Source organism: Centropristis striata, chromosome 10 (genome assembly GCF_030273125.1).
Source record: "Centropristis striata isolate RG_2023a ecotype Rhode Island chromosome 10, C.striata_1.0, whole genome shotgun sequence".
Classification (NCBI taxonomy): Eukaryota; Metazoa; Chordata; class Actinopteri; order Perciformes; family Serranidae; genus Centropristis; species Centropristis striata.
In genome coordinates this window covers 6,420,529-6,441,840 of record NC_081526.1, presented here as the reverse complement: position 1 = coordinate 6,441,840, position 21,312 = coordinate 6,420,529, and the positions used below count along the sequence as shown (strand labels likewise).

The following is a 21,312-nucleotide window of genomic DNA, read 5'->3' as shown; positions in this document are numbered from 1 at the left end:
GATTAAGTAGTATAGTATAGTACATACAGCATATTATCACGATATTTTGCATGGTGATATTATATTGTTTCATGGCCGCCAAGTATCCATATTTAGCAATATAGCATCAGTATTTTCACCGTTTTTGTTTTTTTCCGGAGGCTGTAGCGGGCTCAATTTTAGGAATACACTGACATCATATGAAACTAGAAGATCTAAGGAATCGTCAGGATATCATGTCAGGAAGTTGATGAAAAACGATGCAAAATTAAGCTTTTTTTATATTTCATTCAAAAAAAAAATTTGAGATCAGTAAAGCTTAAAGTTTAGGAAAGTTTAATAAAATATTTCCTTTATTGTCATTGTATTAAAAAAGTATACAACTAAATTTACGTGTGCTTCTCATATATAAGGTGCTTTAAAAAAGACATTCAGACATTATGCATATGTAATAAGTAGTCTAAAAAGATAATAAATAGTTTAAAGGTGAAAGATAAAGTGGTGATGGATGCAAATGATGTGTTATTGTCTATTTAGGGTTGCTGAGGGAAAGAGACTATAATAAATATAATAATAATAATGACCCAATTGATCTCGATTTGCAATATAAAAATGAAACATTTTGCAAAAAGTCTTGTAATATCCTCCAATAACACTCCAGGGTTGACATTTACATTTTCAAGGAGTGCCCTATGTCCTACTAATAACTGCCCAGTTTACAGTTGATATAAAACCATCCTACCTAATAATCTGTCAAACCAATTAACGAGGCGTTAACCTCTAATTTGTACTATTAATGTTGATTATTGCCCAGATGTCTCAGTCTAGACTAAAGATTACTGGACATGCTTCTCAAGTGCTTCTCAATGAGCTGCTCCTCCATCAGCCTGTTGTCCTCTCACTGATTAAAAGTAGTGATCACACTCTGAGCTGTGACCGGCTCACTCCCCTCGCTGCCCTACGTCTCTGCCTCTGACACTAAAACGTGCTCCCACAGCGTGTGACAGCAGCGTGTTGTAAATAAACTCATGGCGTCTCTATCTGGGTCAGCGTCCTTGGTTCACTGTTTCTGACACCGCTGAATAAAGTCAGACTGGAGAGATCACAGACAGCTAAGGCCTGTGAAACTATTCAAAATAAAATGTTCTACAGAAAAACCTCCTGCTGCTTCCTTTTAAACATGCACTACCAAAAAAGTTTGAACGCTGTGGGAAAAAAAATGGTAACGCTTTATATTAAGGTCCTTGTAATAACCATTAATTAACAAGTAATAAGGCCCTTGTAAGTCCTTACAAGATGCTTATTAACATTATTGTGTGTTTATAAGCTTATATAAGTGTTAATAATGGCATTACAAACACCCATGACCCACCCATTATGTCTTTGCCATGCCTTTATTAATCTTATTTTGTTTGCTTATTGATATTAAAATATACTTTATTGCTCATCTATTATAAGTTAACTATAAGTTAACTATGCTTTTTGCAACTACCGGATCTAAAGCGAGAACAATGCCTTATTACTTGTTAATTAATGGTTATTAAGGACCTTATTATAAAGCGTTACCAGAAAAATTACACAATGCAATGATTTGCAATTCCTTAACAGTACAAAGACAAAATATCTAATGCTCCAATTGGGAAACGTTTGTTCTTTTGTAATAGGGGTGGGCGATATGGCCCTAAAAGAATATCATGATATTGAAGGCTATTTTTGCGATAACGATATTAGGAAATATTTAAAAAGATATAGAAAACATGATTTTTTTTTAGTCTGTATAAATAATAAAAAATCTAAAATGTAGTTTGAAGTGCAAATATCAACAGTTGTCAAATACAAAAAAAATGATTACTCTTGACTCTTGAGTATGAGAAAATAATAAAAAATAACCATTTAGGGGTTTCGGAGGCATATTTTAATGAAATTTTGTAGAGGAGAATTAAGGTTCTTGTATGTTTTATTTAAGGCATCTTATTTTGACAGTCTTCTTGTAAATTTTGTGGTGGATTCTCTTAACACACCGTGCTCTTATTTTGAAAGCTGCATGTGTTTAGCGACAGGGAGTAAGTAGCTTTTTGTGATTAAAACAACTTTAACAACTACATCAAGAAGTAGGAACGTTGCCAATATCATGATATGCATTTTTTTTAACCATAAAAAAAATATACCAATATTATTGTAAACGATACGATATGGTACACCCCTATTTTGTAAATATATACAGTCATTTTGACTTTCTGTCTGACATTCTGTCTGATTTCACAGGAAAGTCTAATTAATTAGAAGCTTTGTAATTAATTAATCGAAATTAATCGCATTTTAATCGCATATAAATTTTTGACTTGAGAACAGTGAGAAGTCATTTTTTTCACATGGATTTTTAGTATACCATTGAATAATGACTGAATACATAAGCTTAAGCAACAAAAATATTGTTTATTTTTGTTCAAGTCCAACAGACCAGTGCAATTTTTGCCATTAAGTGTAGCAATGGCATATTTATAAATATAGTACATTTCATAAATCCAGGTAGCCTATAGGTAGGTAGACCTTCTGTAAACTAGAATACTTTGGTTTTTGAAGTAAAACACAATCCACGCTAGCTACCACACTAGCCGCTAGCTGCTACATGTTTAGCATTGAGGTGATACTTGAGGCTGGATGTGCTGCGGTGATATGTGAATTCCTTATTGCATAGCAACACAACCATGCTCTTATGGACGCTTCCATCCGTTGGTTTTTAGTAACTAAATGTCCCATCATCCACGGGGCCAACCAAAGGTCTCATCAGCTTCTTCCTTCATGTTCACTGTGGTTTGTTGTTGTCTGAACTCATCAACGCTAGTTGGTGCTCCAGTATAATCGGTCCGCCTGAAACTCATCCAGTGAGAAACGTTCCGCGGTGCAAAAACAAGTGCGATTAAAATGCGTCAATTTTTTAACGCGTACATTTTTGAGTAATTAATTCATCTTAATTAACGCGTTAAAGTCCCGGCCTTAATTAAAACTCATTGTAGTTGTTTTAAGATAGTGGACATATCAAATTAAATTAAATTAATAAAGTTAGAGGAAGAAAGGTAATACAGTAATTGTAGTGAAGCCTTATTTTTCCTGAGATGAGTGGAGGTGGAAGTGGATTAAAGAAATGCAAAAAAAAAGACTGGTTGCTCCAGAGGAAAGAGCTGTGTGGGTACAACACGTTGGGAATATGCATACACAGACTTTGTCAGATTTAGCAACCCTGCTTCTAAGATGTTCACACGCTGTTCCTTCTTTGTGAGTCTCAAACTGTGTGAAACTGTGTGCAGCGTCTTAAAGCTCCCTCCCACAGTAAGCCACAGCGCTGACACACCCCTGTTTAATCTTATTCGCTACACCCAAATCATTACAGGCCAGGAAATTTGCACAAGCTCTAATGTTTCTGTGGATTTACATTTCTCATTCTTTACAGTATGTTTAATAATGCAAGACAGGATATGTAAACTTTCTTACTTTTGCTGGCAAAATAACTGTCTGTTGGTAACTCATGCAAAGAAATAAATGCTTTCATAAAAAAAACTCTATTTAAGGCCTGAAAGTACAGAAAGCTTCTAATTCTTAAGCTTAAATTCTTGAATCTTATATCAAACTAGGGCTGCAACTAACGATTATTTTCATTATCGATTAATCTGTCGATTATTTAAACGATTAATCGATTAGTTGTTTGGTCGATAAAATGTTGAAAAATATCAATCAATCACCAAAGAGATATTCACTTGGTAACACTTTACAATAACCATCATTTATAAATGGTAAACAGATTTATTTATCAATGTTAAATCATCATTTATAAACCGTATTTAGGCCATTTAGAATGGTAAATACATGATTTATTAATGTTTAACTAACTAAATCGTTTATAAATGGCAAATAGATGGTATATTAATGTAAGTTTATAGTGATTTTAACATTAATGAACAATTAAATTATAATTAATATTTTATTAATAGTTTGCACTCATTTGAACATTTTTAACACCATATTAAGTATGTTAATGATTTTGAAACGATTCATATTCCTTCAAGAAATTGGTTGAAAACATTTAACGATTAAATATGTTTAGCATTTTGTAAATGGTTAAAAATTGGTTTATAAACCATCTATAAACATCACTTAGTTGGTTATTGTAAAATGTTACCATTCACTTTATTGTCATAAAGGAACAAAGAAGCCAGAAATATTCACATTGAAGAAGCTGAAATCAGAGAATTTGGACTTATTGTCTTTAAAAAAAACTGCTGAAACCAATTATTGGATTATCAAAATAGTTGATGATAAATTGAATAACTGATTATTGTTTGATTAATGGAATAATTGTTGCAGCTCTATATCAAACTAACTGAATAAACAGCTGTTTACATCTCCTCTGATATGTGTTTTGTTTTAGAGAGGCCTTTAAAATAAAATCACAACACATCCACTTCACCCAGAGACTAAACTCTCCCGAGCTTCTCCCCTCTGGGCGTTTAGCTTTACAATCCCTCGGTGGAGAACAAAAAGACACAAAAACAGTTTTGTCCCTGCAGCCATTACACTGAGGAACAAGTCATAGCTATGCTTTGCACAGGTGTTTATTTATTCTTGCTTTTATCTATGTATTTACTATTTCTATATGTACATTTTAACCTTTATCTATGTTTTTACGAACCTGGTCTCACAGGAATCCGTGAAATAGCCACGGAATCACTCAAATTTCTGTGAAACTGACACGGATTTTCGCTACAATGCAATTTAATATTTTTTCCTATTGGTTTGTTCCAAGTCATGTGACTTTCAAGGTCCCGGCGGTCACAACAAAAAACATGGCGGACAATTCTCTCATTTTTAGTGAGAAAAAAACAATATTTTGACTTAATTTCTGAATAAAAATGGATTTTGATCACATTTCTAGCAAGAAATATATGTTTTATTTTCTAAATATTCACTCAGTGAATGTACATAATCACTTTGTATGTTGGAATAGCCACGGGATATGACTGTCATTAACTTGCATTGTAGCGAAATCCGTGTCAGTTTCACGGAAATTTGAGTGATTCCGTGGCTATTCCACGGATTTTGAGTTAAGCGAATCTGTGGCTATTTCACGGATTCCTGTGAGACCATGTTGGTTTTTGCAACCTAAACAAGATTAATTTTATTTTGCTGTTTTATTTTGTTTTTATTTTTCTTTCTTCTACTTTTTTTTTTTTTTTGCTATTCGTATTTTAGTTCACATCAATATTTAAGTACAGTCTGGACCTGTAAGAACTTTTCTTTTCTAATCTAATTTTTATTTAATTTGCCATTTCTCAACTCCCATTGTCTTAAGTTGAATGATGTGTGATATGTGCCTCTTTTCTGTGTGTGTGTGTGTATGACTCTATACTGCAAACCAAATCTACCTCTGGGTACAAATAAAGTAACTTGTAACTTGAACCTACACACTGACTGCACCCTGTAGCAGTTTAAAGGCTCTTCAGTGTTTCATAGCAGTATTTAGAGGTGAACGACTTAAACAAATCCAACATAAAACGATGCACAGCTCTCTGAACGCTGCAGATAAGCCTGAAAACGTTACAAAACAGGCTTAGGGGAGCAAAATATCCGATTTGCTGCGAGGCTGGAGGAGACAGAGATCATGTCTGCCGCTCGGAGCAGATGACGATCTGAACGAGTCAAATCTTTTTGTGCGAGCGCGCTCCTTAGCTCTGAGTGTGTGAATTGAAAGGCTCCATTTAGTCAGCTTGTTCAGCTCTTCATGAAAAGGCTGACTCATTCATTTCCTCCGGCTTGTCAAACTGTCAAAGACTCACTGAAGAGAAATTCTCCATTGGCCGGGCAGGCTTATCAGTTACCATGGGAACTGTAGTCAAATGACTTTCAGGCAATGGCAAATATTCACCAAAAAGACACGTCGGTTTTGTTAAAAAACGAGTTGGGTAACATTTCTCTCAACGTGTGTGTAAAACGAGCAGCAGATACACAGTTAACATCTGAGAATATAAGATGTCTATTTAGTTTAGTTTTTGCTTTCATTCTCACTTCCTCCTTACTTAATCAACCTTTCTCGTTTATCATTTAAAAAAATCTTTGAAAAACCTATTACTATTTCAATAACCTATTATAATTCTTGTTTCATTGCTATGCTGTGCCTTTGTTTTGTTTTCTAGTTTCTTGCTCTGTATGATTCTATGTTCCTTGTTCTTTTTTATTTTTATGTTATATTAGGGAATCCCACTATTCAAGCCCCATCAGGGTTTTTTGGGCTTTCCTGGCATGTCTTTATTTTATTACAATATGTATATGGAATATATACATTGTATTATTGTTGTTGTTGTTGTTATTATGTTATTTTCTTTCTTTTAAAACTGTGCCAAATGAATCAAATCAAATCAAAATTCTTCATACGTCAGTAGCACCATGATGCTTCAGTTCTGAGAGTTGTATTTTATTTGTATTTATTTATTGGTTTAACCCTTCAAACCCACACAACCTGTTTAAAAGGTGTTTCCTTTGTTTTCATTGGCAAAATGACATAATTACATAATTTACATAAAGAATATATTCTACTATATACTCTGGAAATCAGGAAAAATGACCAAATCTAAGCTTAAAATATTGTAATTTCGCCTAAATCACTTCTTTCTACATGTCCCATCTAAAACTTTGCCACAAATAAAACGTTTGCACAACGAATGACTCGTTTGAGACCAACAGTCACGCAACAAAGACTTAAACAATGAAAGACAAAATATGAGGCTGTTTGTTCTTACCTCAGTGTCCCAGAACTCAGATCTCCACTAGGAGAGGCAAATGGTTCTCCACAGTGTCACACATCTGTCAATCACTGAGGGTCACCTGCACCAACAAAGACAAAATAAACAATCAATAACCAGAGAAAAATAGGTAATCAGCAATAAACGAGGATCAAACTGGATTCACATAGCTTGAACACACAACATTTGATGGTTCCAGACTCCAAAATGTGAGAATCTGCAGCCTGACGTGTCTTACATTACAGTAAATGTAATAAATTTTGGTTTTAGGCTGTTGGTTGGACAAAATGTGACATAATGTGACATCATCTTGGGCAGGGGTCGGCTGCCTTTACTAACAAAAGAGCCATTGTTGGGCAAATTTCCGAAGAAATTCGGAATGGAGCTGCAAACCTTATTTTGAGCCTTACAAGAAAGATAAAATAGACTAAAACTGAGTCTAAATTAGCCTACCAACATTACTAATAGATCATAATGGGCATTTATTAAGATGTTTTTCTCAGATTGAGAAAGACCCAAATGCAAATACCGAATTTCCCTTCGGGGATGAATAAAGTAATCTATCTATCTAAATGAGGCTGGACACCGAAGAAATATCTCAGGAGATTTGAATCCAAAGCTATCCTCGCTAGGGAAACTCAAAACTAGACTTAACCCTTAATAGGTCACTCATTGAAATACTTGCAAATTCCAAATTCCAACCCTAGAGAATATTGGAGGATATTACATACAGCCAGAATGTGTAAAAAAAACATACGGACCCGGGGGAGGGGGGTCATATTTTGAGAAAAAAGTTTACGAGATTAAAGTGGCAAATCTACGAGAAAAAAATGTGCAGATTTATGAGATTTAAAGTGGTGATTCTGGGAGAAAGAGTTGCTTTTTTCCCCACTTTTTTCTCGTAAATCTGCCACTTTTTTTCGCACAGATTTGCCACTTTAAATCTCTTAAATCTGAGACTTTTTTTCTTGTAGATTTGCCACTTTAATCTAGTAAATTTGCCACTTTTTTTCTCTAAATAAAAAATATATTTATCTTTATATTTAAATCTATATATTTTTGCACTACCTCAGACCTGAAGCTTGTTATCCTAGTTGCAGTTTTCTTTTTTGCACAACTGTTTTTTATTATAAATATTTAACCTGTGGTTCTGTTAATTTTTACATGTTGCATTTTTCTTGTTAACAAAAATATTCCTGTTAAATTTTGGGGTCTTTGTTTTTATCCTGGTGGTATCTAAGACGGTATCGAGTATTGAATATTTTCCTGAGTATCGGTATCGAGTTGAAAATTTTAGTATTGTGACAACCCTATAAGCTACACATTTTTAACAATAAAGAATACAGATTGCTTTGGGCCTACACCAATGACAAATGAAAATGAAAATGTAAAGAAATGTTTCATTTCGTATAATTTTTATGTCAGAGCCCCAGGGAGCCACTGCAGAGCTGCAGGTTACCTACCCCTGTCTTAGGGTCTAAAAAGGTTTGAATCTTTCATTAAAAAAATAAATTGTCTTGGCAACAGACAACAAACATGACAGATAATCAGTCAGGACAGTGTAGGAAGCAGCCGACAACACGGAGAGCAACAGATGGTTGCTACAACAGCACGGCTCTCTGCTAAATGACGCACGACTGTGATGCAGAGCAGCCTTACTACACGTTACATGCAAAACGCTTCGTTTCGAGGTTATTTTGAGGCATCGCACAAGGAGTCAATTTTCAAGTTTCCTATTGTTGCATAGCAACAGTCGGCCGGCCAACTTGTTGTCCTTGCCGGCTGAATATGCATGTGGAGGATCCACACCCATAGCGTCTACTGTACCGCCGCGTGTCCCTGAGAGGCAGACGGAGCCACATCACTGAGCTCTCCATCTGATGTTAAGCATTTCCAACACTGCCTGGTGTTTATCTGAAGGACTCTTACATTAGCAATTCATCACAAAGACTCGAGGAAATTACCATGCAGAAGTCCCATCTGCCCAGAGTGATGCGAATAAAGAAGGTATTTATTTTCTGGATAAAGTGTCCTCATTCTGTATGAGTCACCAGAGCCCAAGGTAACGCTATGTGGGAAATGGAAAATGGACCTGCACTTATTATATATTAGGGATGCACAATATTATCTGCACATTATCGATATTGGCCGATATTGGCTTGAATATGAACTATTGGCCAACACGCCGATATAATAAAGTGATTAAATAATGGGGTGACATCACCTCTCTGTTGCATCTTGTTTGTAGCTCATAGAATTGTGCAGTGTAGTCTGAGCCACCTATTTATTTATGTTCTGATTAGGGACTGAAGCTGATTATATTTTTGTTTTTGTTAAGTGTTAAAATGTTGTTGTTTTTTCAGTGCCGCATACAAGATACATATTTTTACAATTGAAGAATGCAAACTGCTTGGGCCTAAACAAATGATGAATGAAAACTAAAATGTAAATAAATACATTTTAATTTTGTATTTTGTGGTCACAGCCTCAGGGAGCTAATGCAAACGGCCTGAAGGGCCGCATGTGGCTCCGGAGCCACGGGTTGCCTACCCATGGACTAGAATAACAGTAAAAGAAGCCAACATCATTTGAACCAAGGTTATTATAGTTGACGAAAACTAACGAAATAACAAAAACTAGAATTGAAAAAACATTTTTGTTAAGTTTAATAAAAATAAAAATGAGAGTTTTAAAAAAAAATGAAACTGTATTGTGTGGTTACGTTCGTTTTCGTCTTTCTCAACATTTTTCATACGTAAACCTTTTTGGTTGATATGAAATCTATTTCATCAATCTTGTTTTATGACTTAATAACCTTATTGGGGCTGAGATGGATCAGACAAAGGAAATAAAGGAAACATTTATTGTGGCCTCATTGAATCTCGCATCCAACAAATACCCCATTACAAAAAAAACCTAAAACTAATAAAAACTAAAACTAAGCATTTTCCAAAAAAACTAGCAAACTCACTCTAAAAACTAATTAAAACGAACTGAATTTGAAAACAAAAATTGACAACGAAATTAAAACTAAAACCAATGAAAAATCCAAAACTATTATAACCTTGGTTTGAACATGTTAGACAGTATTTGTAGGCGACTCAAATTATACAATTAAAGACAAAGTTATTGCACTGTAACAAAACAACAGACACTTTCTTCAATTTCAGTTTCACCAAAAGGACTTCTGCACTAAGCCTAGTTTCCCCTATCCTACAGATTAAACCCAAAAACCACAGTATCAACACAGAACTACTATAAGAACAAGACATATTTAACCTGCAGCCAAGGCTTGCTAACATGCATAAGAAATAAATAACCAAAATGACAATTCTGTCCTCCTTTCTGCTTACAACAATGCATAATTAACCGGAGCCGTACCTTGGGACTACGGCGTGATTCCTCCCCACTCTGCACCCTTCTCATCCCAGTATTTGCGTGTCTAGTAACAACATTGCTCCCCAGCCAGCCGACACTGTTGACTAAATATGTGATACACCTAATGAGGCCCGGAGAATGACAATAAGCAAACTTTCCTTCAAGGGCCGCTCTTCCTCTAAGCAGGACCTGCTCTTTGTCCTGCGGCGGGGCTCACGAGGGAACGGGAGAGTGCCAACCCTTCCTGTTTACGCCACTTCAAACCCAAAATCACAATGACAATTCTAAACAATCTGCCGAACAGTGCACACGGTTGAGACAAAGCCAACAAGTGAATTCTGTGTACTCGGGCTCCGAGACGGAGCGGTTAACACACAATATGTTCCTGTGTGAATTTGCAGTCAGGCAGATGGACGTGGCACCAACTGTGTCAATCCATTGAGTAGATTATGACATTTATTACTGGATAAGTGACACTGGAGGACATTTATTGATTCCTGTTGGGAAATTTGAGCGGACTGTGATAATTTTTGCATAATTGTTGGATTCCTACAGTCAGGAATTAAAATAAAAACAATGTTACAAATGTGGCAGTAAAAAGGAAATAAATTAGATGGTTATTCATCTGCTGGATGAAACAGTGGAACCTTCTAGGGCTGGACCCGAATATTAGACTATTTGGATATTTTTCGCTGGATGGGTGTTCGATTTTTAATTCTGGGATATGTATATATAGTTCTTTACTTTCAATACTGGAGAATAGCAGAGTCCTTACATACTCCAGTATGTATAAAACATGCATACATGGACAAAATAAAAGGTATATATACACAATACTATGTGAAAGCCTGTTTTGATAACGGATGCTTTTATTTTGAAAGGACAAAAAGAGACTTCCTGTCGATAGTTAAACTAACTGAGGTGATACTGTAAAGATAACGGCAAAGGGTTCAATGTTTTATGTTTTAGCCCCCGAAGAGACATGAGGTTTGTTTTCAATGTTTTCAGTAATCTTCGTGTTAAAATGTGTTTTGTGTTTAAATAAGTTTTGGATAAAATTAAACACAGTAATTCATGCTAGCAAGGTTTGATACAGTAAGCTAGTTTTGGTCAAATTAATACTCTTATATTTCTGTGTGTTTTATAATTGCTATTGCAACTTTCAGTTTGCAAATTGTAGCTTTATCCAACTTAATTCTCAGCTCATTGGCTTATTATATATTATTATTATTATTATTATTATACGGCCGCAGAACTGAACGCTCTGCCGTGTTTCAGTTCAGTGATACTGATACACAATCAGATATAAAATAAAAATAAAAATATACACAGATCTATTAAAAATGTATTAAAAATTCCATGTGATCAACCAAGTTCTTAACGACCATTAATCAATCTTGGATAAATTATTCCCATTACTTACAAATGAATGAATATCTGAATGACTTGGCAGCCTGCTAACTTTATATTTACCACCAATATTAGTTGGTCAATCCTAGATGGCAACCCTAGATTCACAAAAACTGGCAAAAACTTTTGCAAGACTCGCTGCCAAACAACCAGTCCTAAGCTTGAAGATTTGAGCTCAATGTCTCATTAAACCTTCATTACTTTATAGGCTAAAGACACTTTTAGACATGACCATATCAGCCACGCCATTTCATATTAACATGAGAAATGTTCAACCGTGCTGTTCTGTTGGGATTAGGCTATAAGTAGAGGAAAAGTCAGCTAGCTTCTAGGCTAATTTATGCAGTGTAAAGTGGCACAGGTTCAAGCTAACTGCAGTGCTCCACCATCCATCTCAGCACAGAACATCTCCGTCTAAGCCAATAATCACTGCTCATTACTACTAAAGCCTGGAGCCCCAAAATTGGTATTCGGGACAGCCCTAAACCTTTCACCCACTGATTAATACGTAACTGAGCCCGGGCCGGTGAGCAGCTCAGTCAGGCAGATACTGACTGAGTGCTACATGTTGTTCTAACTGCACTTATAAGGAAGGAAAGCACTGCTCGCTGTTAACACTGAGGCTGAGATTGTTTCCATATCGGAGCCTGGGACGGTTGCATGACTCAATGAGAACTGTACGTGTTAGCTAAGCTGGTAAATGAAAAATCCCCTCATGCAATCAGTGGAGTCAGCGCTAAAATCCAAAACGACAACGGCAGATTAACATCTTGATTGTTTGGGCAGGACGACTGCTGTGTGTTTAGCATGACACACCATCTTAGCCGGTCCTGTCCTCTGCCAGCTGCTGGGACAAAAACAGCTGCAGCATGCTAATCGACATGCTGCGCACAATCCATAAACAAACACTACAAGCACACTAATCAAGTCACTTCTGTGGCAGACAGTACACGTGCATGCTAATCCAACACTCCTCTTCTACTATATTTCTGTTTATTGATGTCAGTGTTAGAAAAAACAGCTTTAGTTTGGGGCTTGACTGAACAATTTATTATGTTGCAGGCTCCAGTACGGCTAATGAGCAGGACGATCAAAGAGCGAATTAGCAACAATGCACAACATAAAACCTTTAGCCTAAAAGATGTCCCCTTAGTAACAGGAGTCTTGTTCCAAGCGAGTAGTGAATGGAGGGCTCCTAACAATGCTCATCATTCATTACTGACGCATGAATCATACGAGGATCCGTGACTAAGTGACTCATTAAACCAAAGTAAACATACACACGGTTACAGCTCTGCTAACCTCAGGGCAGGGGGGGGAGACGCACAGGATGAGTTAATCAGTTGGGCAGGCAAAGCAGAAACTGGCCTTAGTTTTGTTACCAAAGATAAACCAAACAACACTTAGCTTGTGTAAGTTCTTTTTTGGGATAGACATTTCACATTTTGCCTGCCAGTGTTGGCAGTTTGATCAACAACTGTAAACCGTCTTAAAAATGTAGGGCTGGGCGATATGGACCAAAAGTCATGTCCTGATATATTTAGGCTGAATATCCATATACAATATATATCCTGATATTTTTATTGCAAAGTGAGAGCCAATGTTTGTTTTTTTTTGTTTTTTTTAAATCAACCTGTGCACATTTATGTTGTATTTATTGCTTTATTCACAGCTATTCTAAGTTTTCTAACTTGTAGAAGACTCCTAGACTTCACATGCTCAATGTTCCATTGTGAGTCCTATTTCTGACTTATTACCTCACTTGTTTACATAATAGTTGCTGTGTGGACTGAATTGAACTGGCAGGATTTTATGTTGTTTAATTTATTTCACTATTTCTTCTTTGTAGTGTTTGTCATGGGTTTTTTATGTTGAAAAAATGTAACATTTTGAGAAATAAACTACTTAAAAAACAGTGAAACATCTGACTCGATCAACACTTATTACTTGGTTATTAAGATATAAATAATAATAATAATAATAACAACAATAATAATAATAATACATCGGCCGGCCGATATCCTGTAAATTGTTGATCAATATTTTATTAACTACCTCAGACATTGTGATTTCCTTTATTTGTTAAAGAAAAATACTGCTGTGTTATTGTTTTCAATAAAATAAGATTCAAACATTGAAGGTGTATGCTGTGAGTTACAAAAAAATCGGTATCGGCAGGTCAGGGTTTTTAAAAATCGGTTATCGGCCAGAAAATTGCAATCGGTGCACCCCTAATAATAATAATAGATTGCATTTATATAGCGCTTTTCTAAACACTCAAAGACGCTTAAATGTTGTTTTTTTCATTGAGCAATGCTGCTGTTGCCATGTGGAAAGAAGAAAAAAAACAAAGAAACATTTTATTTCCTCACAAAGCAAACTGGTGTCGCCACATGAGTCATTTTCGAGGAAATGATGCGTCTGCAAGTTCACAACATGCATCAAAGCCGGGGAGACATTTGGAAGACAAATAAGTGTGGTACTGCATGGTTAACACAAATGCAAATGCTGCAGCAGCCTGAGTCAGCGGGTGTCATAACTGGGTGTAATTCTCGTCAGTGTGACGTGTAAATATATAATATGTCCCCAACACTCAAGGAACAGCCAGGTGTTGTGTGCCGCGAAACTCCAAATACGCCTACAGTTTCCTTCAGCTGCGCTACAGCTGAAAATATTTGCATTTTTCATGTTTTTGTTTGTTTCGGTAGCACATGAGCCATAGCCATTGTCATCAGAAATGATATCCACACACAATTATGTGTGAGTTTAAATTATCAGACTGAATTTTGACAATCTGTCTAGCCGTGAGATTAGTGAGAGATTTTTTGCAGAGGGGAAATGAGGGAACAAATCTAATTTCAGTCCGTTATACTAGCAAAGCGTGACGGACATTTGCTCATTGAGAATATTATATATTATATTTTCTGATGTTTGAACAATACCAGATGCAATTACTACAAATGGAAGACATAGCTGAATCTCAAAATGAGTCCAGACTGTACAACTGATCTAATCATGATAAATTTGTGTGTGAAATAGGGCTGGGCGATATACCAATCAAAAAAAAATATGGATATATTTTTAGATGTGATATGGAATTAGACCATATCGCCTATATCAATATAGTTAAATTATTTTTCTTTCTTAATATATAAATGCTGCCTTTACTAGGGTTTGTCATATTTAGTTCTTTTGTAATGCTCGTTATTCTTTTCTTATATAAATATATTTATTTCAGAAAAAGATTGGCCTATTTTATGTCATAGGCTATTTTTATTTAAGATTTTTTATTTATTTAAATGAGATGATCTGAGCTTCCTGTTCAAGAGGTTAAATACAGAAGATTTCCCAACAGAAATCGATAAATAGTCGCACCATCATTGTTGGATATTTAGTGTGTCACGGCCACAGCAAACAAACTTCAAGGAAGAAGGACAGAGTCAGAAGTGGCGCAAACAGAACAGGCACAGAGCTCAATAATTCATGGCTGACTGAGAGGAGCTGACCTTGAAAAATCCCCAGTGTTGGAGTGAAACCTGGCACTGCTCATTTAGGGCACAGAGGAGAAGTCGAGACAGACACACACATACAATCCCACATAGAAAGTATTTCAAGTGTCTCTTCTGGTGAGATTTTCCCAATTTAATGTGTTGGTGCAGGTTAAGGGAAGCAGCACTGGTGTTTTATTATTATTATCAGAAATTAATTCCAAGGATTTCATCACTGTAGTTCACATGTGTTCTTTGTTTTATTGATTGTTTTTATGCCACTGCATTGGTGACGGCATTATGTTTTGGGTTCATTCTAATGAATGTGGTATCAAGGATGAACTGAGCAGGTTTTTGGGGTCAGAGGTTAAAGAGGTTAGAGGTTACTGTAACATCACAAAATATTGTTTTGGCAATTTATTCATGTGCTTATTATGGTGTGGTTATGACATTTCACACTAGGGCTGGGCAATATAACCATTAGATATGATCTAATTTGAAGTATTTATCCTACTCATTTTTAAAAGTGGAACCGAGAAATGAGGAGCTATCTCCATTAGGGCTGGGCGATATGGACCAAAAGTCATATCCTGATATATTCAGGCTGAATATTGATATACGATATATATCCCAATATTTTTATCCCAAAGTGAGAGCAAATGTTCAGTAACTGAAACTGTTTATTTAAGTGAACACTGTATAACTGTACTGTATAACAACAGCAGGGTGATACCCTAACCCTCCTGGGGTGCTATTCTCATACAGCTTTTAAAATGTTGCCCATTCTCCATCAAGGCCATTTATCAGCTCCAGACAGAACATATAGTGATTAAACTGAGGTAAGTCTACAGCAGACCTGGGCATTAGGCGGCCCGGGGGCCACATGCGGCCCTTTGGCTATCCCTGTCCGGTCCACGTGAGGCTACCCAGAAATTAGAAACCAATACAACCGCAGTGCTTTTATTTTGAAGGCGAGTTACGTATGTGCTTGCATGCTTACTCCCCTGCACAGAAATGTGTTCCACAAAAAACACTCTTTAGTTACCTTGTGAAAAACACATTACTTTTTGCATAAAGTTAATATATTGCAGGTTTACTGCATTACATACATGCTTTATATTGAATGTAGGGTTGTCAAAAGTATCGACACTCAAAAAAGTATCGATACTAAAACGTTGTATCCGGATACAATACTCATTTTCAAAAGTATCGAGTATCTGAAGCTTGTTATCATAGTTGCAGTTTCTTTTTGCACAACTGTTTTTTATTATAAATATTTAACCTGTGGTTCTGTTCATTTTTACATGTTGCATTTTTCTGGTTAATAAAAATATTTCTGTTAAATTTGGGGGTCTTTGTTTTTATCCTTGTGGTATCGAAAATGGTATCGAAAATGGTATCGAGTATCGGTATTGAGTTGAAAATTTTAGTATCGTGACAACCCAAATTGAATGCATGTTGTATTTAAAATAAATGGAAAAGTGAGATAATGATTGGAGTTTTTACTATTTTTACTGCTATATTTGAGTTACTCCACCCTCATCATAACATGTATTCCTACCAGTAGAAGCTCAAAAACCAGAAAATTTACTGCATTTCATGAAGCGATGTAATTAATATTGAGCAGAATTAGGTTCAGAGTTTTGGTCCGCAACCTTCACAGTATCTCATGTTGCCCCTTGGGAAAATTAATTGCCCGCCCCTGGTCTACAGGGTCTTAAAAAACCAGGTTACCAAGAATCTGGGGCACGTTCATGACCGCTGCGAGTTTTGTTTCAGTCTGCTGATCTCCACATAAACACGTAGCACAGCCCGAATGCATAAGCAAGCACAAAAACACACACAGGAGCTAATTTTGTCTCCTCTCTTCCAGTGTATTCTGCTAACACATGTGGTTTGACACAGTCACGGGGGAATTTTACTCGTCCTGTTTGGTGCACGTGTGTTTGCAGGTGGCCATTTCTCTGTGAGACACACAATCACACTAGACACATACACTTTATCCAGACACTTTCCCCAAGGTGGAGGGATTAACTCTAATACCTGACCACGGTGAACCAGTCGGCTGTAATCTCCATCCCTGTGCCTCTTAATCGTAACAAGAAGCAGCCACTCACCGCTGGAGTAGGCTGTCTGCACAGAAATAGAACGAGGTTTATTAATAGCAGCACTGGAAAATTTCCCATAGTACCTGGTGTTTTATACAGAATATAGAGCCAATGAAAGGACTTTTGTTGTAGTAAAGGCCACAAACAGGCAACGCAGTCAATATGTTCCTCTGCAAATCAATAGCTTCCCCAAGGACAAGTGGGAATGGAAAATGCATGAAAAATACATACTATAGGTAATAATAGAGGAAGAAATAGATATGTGCAGAGAGAATAGAGGAGAGAGTGAAAGATTGGCTACTCTCTCTGCCTCATCCTCTCATCTCTCATAGGCCAGTCGAGGGGAACTGAGGCGTACGCACATCCTGGGCTAAAATTAGCTCTGCTGCAGCTGCAGGGCCAGACGTGTTGGGATGGGCCCGTGTTGCAACTAAGCATACACACACACACACACACACACACACACACACACACACACACACACACATATACACAGGGTTCCACCGATTAGAGAGGGCGAGCCACAACACACAACAGCAGCACAGGTGAAAGCCAACAGCAGCCTGCCTCCTTCCTCCTCAAACCGATGCATACAAATGCTTCCAATGCAAATGTTGCGTGGAAACACATTAGGGGTGGGCGATATGGCCCTAAAAGAATATCACGATATTTCAGGCTATTTTTGCGATAACGATTATTCTTCACGATATTACGAAATACTTAAAAAGATAAATTTACTGGTATTCAATGCACAATAAGCAAAATCTGCATGTCAATTTTGCATAAATAATCAGTATAAAAGCAGCATCATCCTATTAAATTAGCAGTAAAGTTTTAGGATGTAAAATTTACAAGTTGTTCTTTAAAGATGTTGACATATGTACTGTATTTTTTACAGAAATATTCTGGTAACCACAGCTGCCAGTTTTTTTCTTATGTTTTTACAGTGTAGTCAGATGTAGGGGTGGGCGATATGGCCCTAAAAGAATATCACAATATTTCAGGCTATTTTTGCGATAACGATTATTCTTCACGATATTACGGAATACTTAAAAAGATAAAGAAAATATGTTTTTTTTTTGTCTGTATGAATAAATAAAAATCTAAAATGTAGTGTGAAGTGCAAATCTCAACAGTTGCCAAATACAAAAAAAATTACTCTTGACTCTTGAGTATGAGCAAATAATAAAAATGACCATTTAGGGGTTTCGGGGGCATATTTTAATGACATTTTGTAAAGGAAAATAAAGGTTCTTGTATGTTTTTTTAAGGCATCTTATTTTGACAGTCTTCTTGTAAGTTCTGTGGTGGATTCTGTTAACACACTGTGCTCTTATTTTGAAAGCTGCATGTGTTTAGCGACAGGGAGTAAGTAGCTTTTTGTGATTAAAACAACTTAAATTGTTAGCCTCACTCCACTACATCAAGAAGTAGGAATGTTGCCGATATCATGATATGCATTTTTTTAACCATGAAAAAATATACATAAACACGCACACATACGCTCCAGAGCAACCCACGCTAACTTCACCTACACATATTAGCACTGGGATCAAAGAGGAGCAACTCAGCTTATAAAAGCCAGTGGCGTTTGGTATGTTTCAAGTATTTCCTTTGTTATCCAGGATGACGTACAATGGGTTGTTGGGTACAACAACGCCCTATAATTTTAGGACAAGCATCATAATCAGCAAGCACCTGTATAGACTAAAAGTGCTGCGGCTGTATTCTGTCCTTATGGAAGACAAAAAAACAGCATGATACGTTGCAATAGCATTTCTGGAGTCCGGAACAATGTCTTTTTTTTATATAAAAGACTAATTCCAGGGGGGACCGCTGTGTTGTGCGTCTATCGTTCTTTGAACCACCTTTAGATGGGCCGCACCTACTTTCGCTTGGCAAAAACCATTGACGTCAGAAAAGAAAAGTAAGAAAGAAAAAACCCACAGGAGGAAACTGCCGGATCACACAGACAGCAGGAGGTAGACAAATCAGAGAGGTACAGTTTTTTCTTTTTTCTCTGAAGTTAATTAACACCAATTGAGAACATTTTCATGAGCCATAGTTGTATTCTTCATTTACAGTATCTCAGTTCTCAAATTATGTGACAACAGAATTAAGTTAAGTTAAATAAATCACCCCTGGTTTGAGTCTTTATGGGGTATTTTTTCTTCTTTAGTTACATGGATATTGTGATGTATCCAGTGCAGTGTAGCTCCCCCAGTAGAGCCTGCACTGTGTAAACTAAAGGCTGAGTTCTGGCTGCATCAGCCTGAGTTTGATTCTAACCTGTGACCCTTTGCTGCATGTTGCCCCTCTCTCTTTAACACCTTTCTTGTCAATCTACAGCTGTCCTCTCAAACAACAACAAAAATGGAAATTAAGTATTACAGAATTGCTGTATTGTAAGGCTGTCAGTTTTTATTTGATATTCAAATGAGGGGTGAAAAGTTTGGATTCTTATTGAAATTACCCATTTGAAATATAGGCTTTAATCTCCTTAAGCACATCAGACCATTTGAAGTACTTTGCATTGTATCCCAGTAGAGGGCCACTACTATCATAATCACCTATTATCGGGGCCTTCTTGACCTGAAGCCTCTCAGCGATAAAGGTGAGGGTCAGGAACGTTAAGCTAACTTGATATTTGCTAAATGGAACCTGAAAGGCGGCGTGTGGGAGTATTTTGGGTTTAACACAGTGGAGTCTCGGACAAAAATACTGCTGATTGTCGACTTTGGAAAAAGAAGCTATCATACTGTTCAACAACAACTTTTTTAGATTAGTTCGAACCTGATTTCTTTTAAAGGTGACAGCACTGTCATTGTGGTATTGTACCAGGAGTTACTCTCTAATTTCCACCTCTAGTAACCAGTGTAGCATTGAGGCAGGGCTGGACAATACACAGTTTCCCCAAGTGTATCGCAACCACAGTGGCCCACCAGGCCAAAGCATCAGGGATTTTTAAAGCTACAGTGGGGCGGCTTGGTTTGAAACATAGATGTAGTGGTTGGAACACTCACCAGCTAGATCTGTTGGTTAAAACTTGAACACACTCCAAGAAAAAGTGGGTGCAATAAATCCTCCTGAAGGTGCTCAGGTGCACAAAAGCCATGTATGTATAAGCGGTGGTGTTTTATTGGATTGCATTATACTGAAAGGTATTTGTATAAGAGCCACTAATTATTGGAACTCAGTACCAAATGAGATCAGAGACATCAGCACATTCGTTGGTTGTAAATCTAAAATAAAATTGTGGCTTAAATCCACTCAATCATGCACCTACCAACTATAAACTCAAACATTAGCTCACTATTTTGCAATCTCTCTAGTGTTGTATTTTAACATTGTTTTGTGTTGCGTCTTAATACTGTGACTTTACTCTTGCTGTTGTATTGTGTTTTAAGAGTGTGAAACTTTGTTGTTGCTGTTTGAAAGGCTTGTTTGTTTGTGTTAGATTTATGTTATTTGTTCCTGCCCAGGGACTACAGATGAAATTTAGCTAGTAGCTAATTCTGGTACAGCTGAGAGCCATGCACTGTCCCTGTTAAATAAACCAATAAATAAATAATATTCTGTTCCCCTCAAGTTTATAAGAAGGAGTAAACATTACAAACACCTTATTGTTATAATTCTGTCCAATAAAGCATTACACTAGCTGCACCCTACAACAACACCATAGAGGTTAATCGGCGCTGAAGTCTTAAAGTGTCAACAAAAACCGAACATTACAAGTTTCATAAAGGCAGGTTTTACAACAGGGCCATTGTACTGTTTTGCATTATTGGAGGTGTGCATAATAAACAGTGTAACAGGAGCCAGGAGGTGGAGGGGATTGTTCTTTTATGAAAGCCTGGCCAGTCACAAGTTCACTACCAGTTCAAACTACAGACACATGACTGCTAATTCCACAGTATTTAGCGCGGCTGCTGACATGGTGCATGGTGTGTGGGGGAGCAGCTAAGCGTTTAACTTTCCTCCAGAGAAACAGGGGAAAATGCTGCACTGCCAAATAAGCTGCTCAGCAGTCCGTTAACAATAGGCCACCTTGAGCTTTTGTGACATGCCAAGACCACTGCACGTCCTTCTGGCCGTGACCAAAGGATCAACAAGGGGGGGGGGGGGGGGAGAGTGGATGCATTACTACACTAGCGC

General features: G+C 36.8%; 1 protein-coding gene across 2 annotated transcripts in view; it reads right to left on the bottom strand.

Moving 5' to 3' along the window:
- Nucleotides 1–21,312, bottom strand: part of LOC131978546 (hyccin 2-like) — an 81,959-nt gene that overhangs the window by 51,371 nt on the left and 9,276 nt on the right. For both annotated transcript variants that reach the window (XM_059342220.1, XM_059342219.1), the window contains exon 2: nt 6,771–6,855. The gene's annotated coding sequence lies outside the window, so the exon portion shown is untranslated. The remainder of the gene's footprint in view (nt 1–6,770; nt 6,856–21,312) is intronic.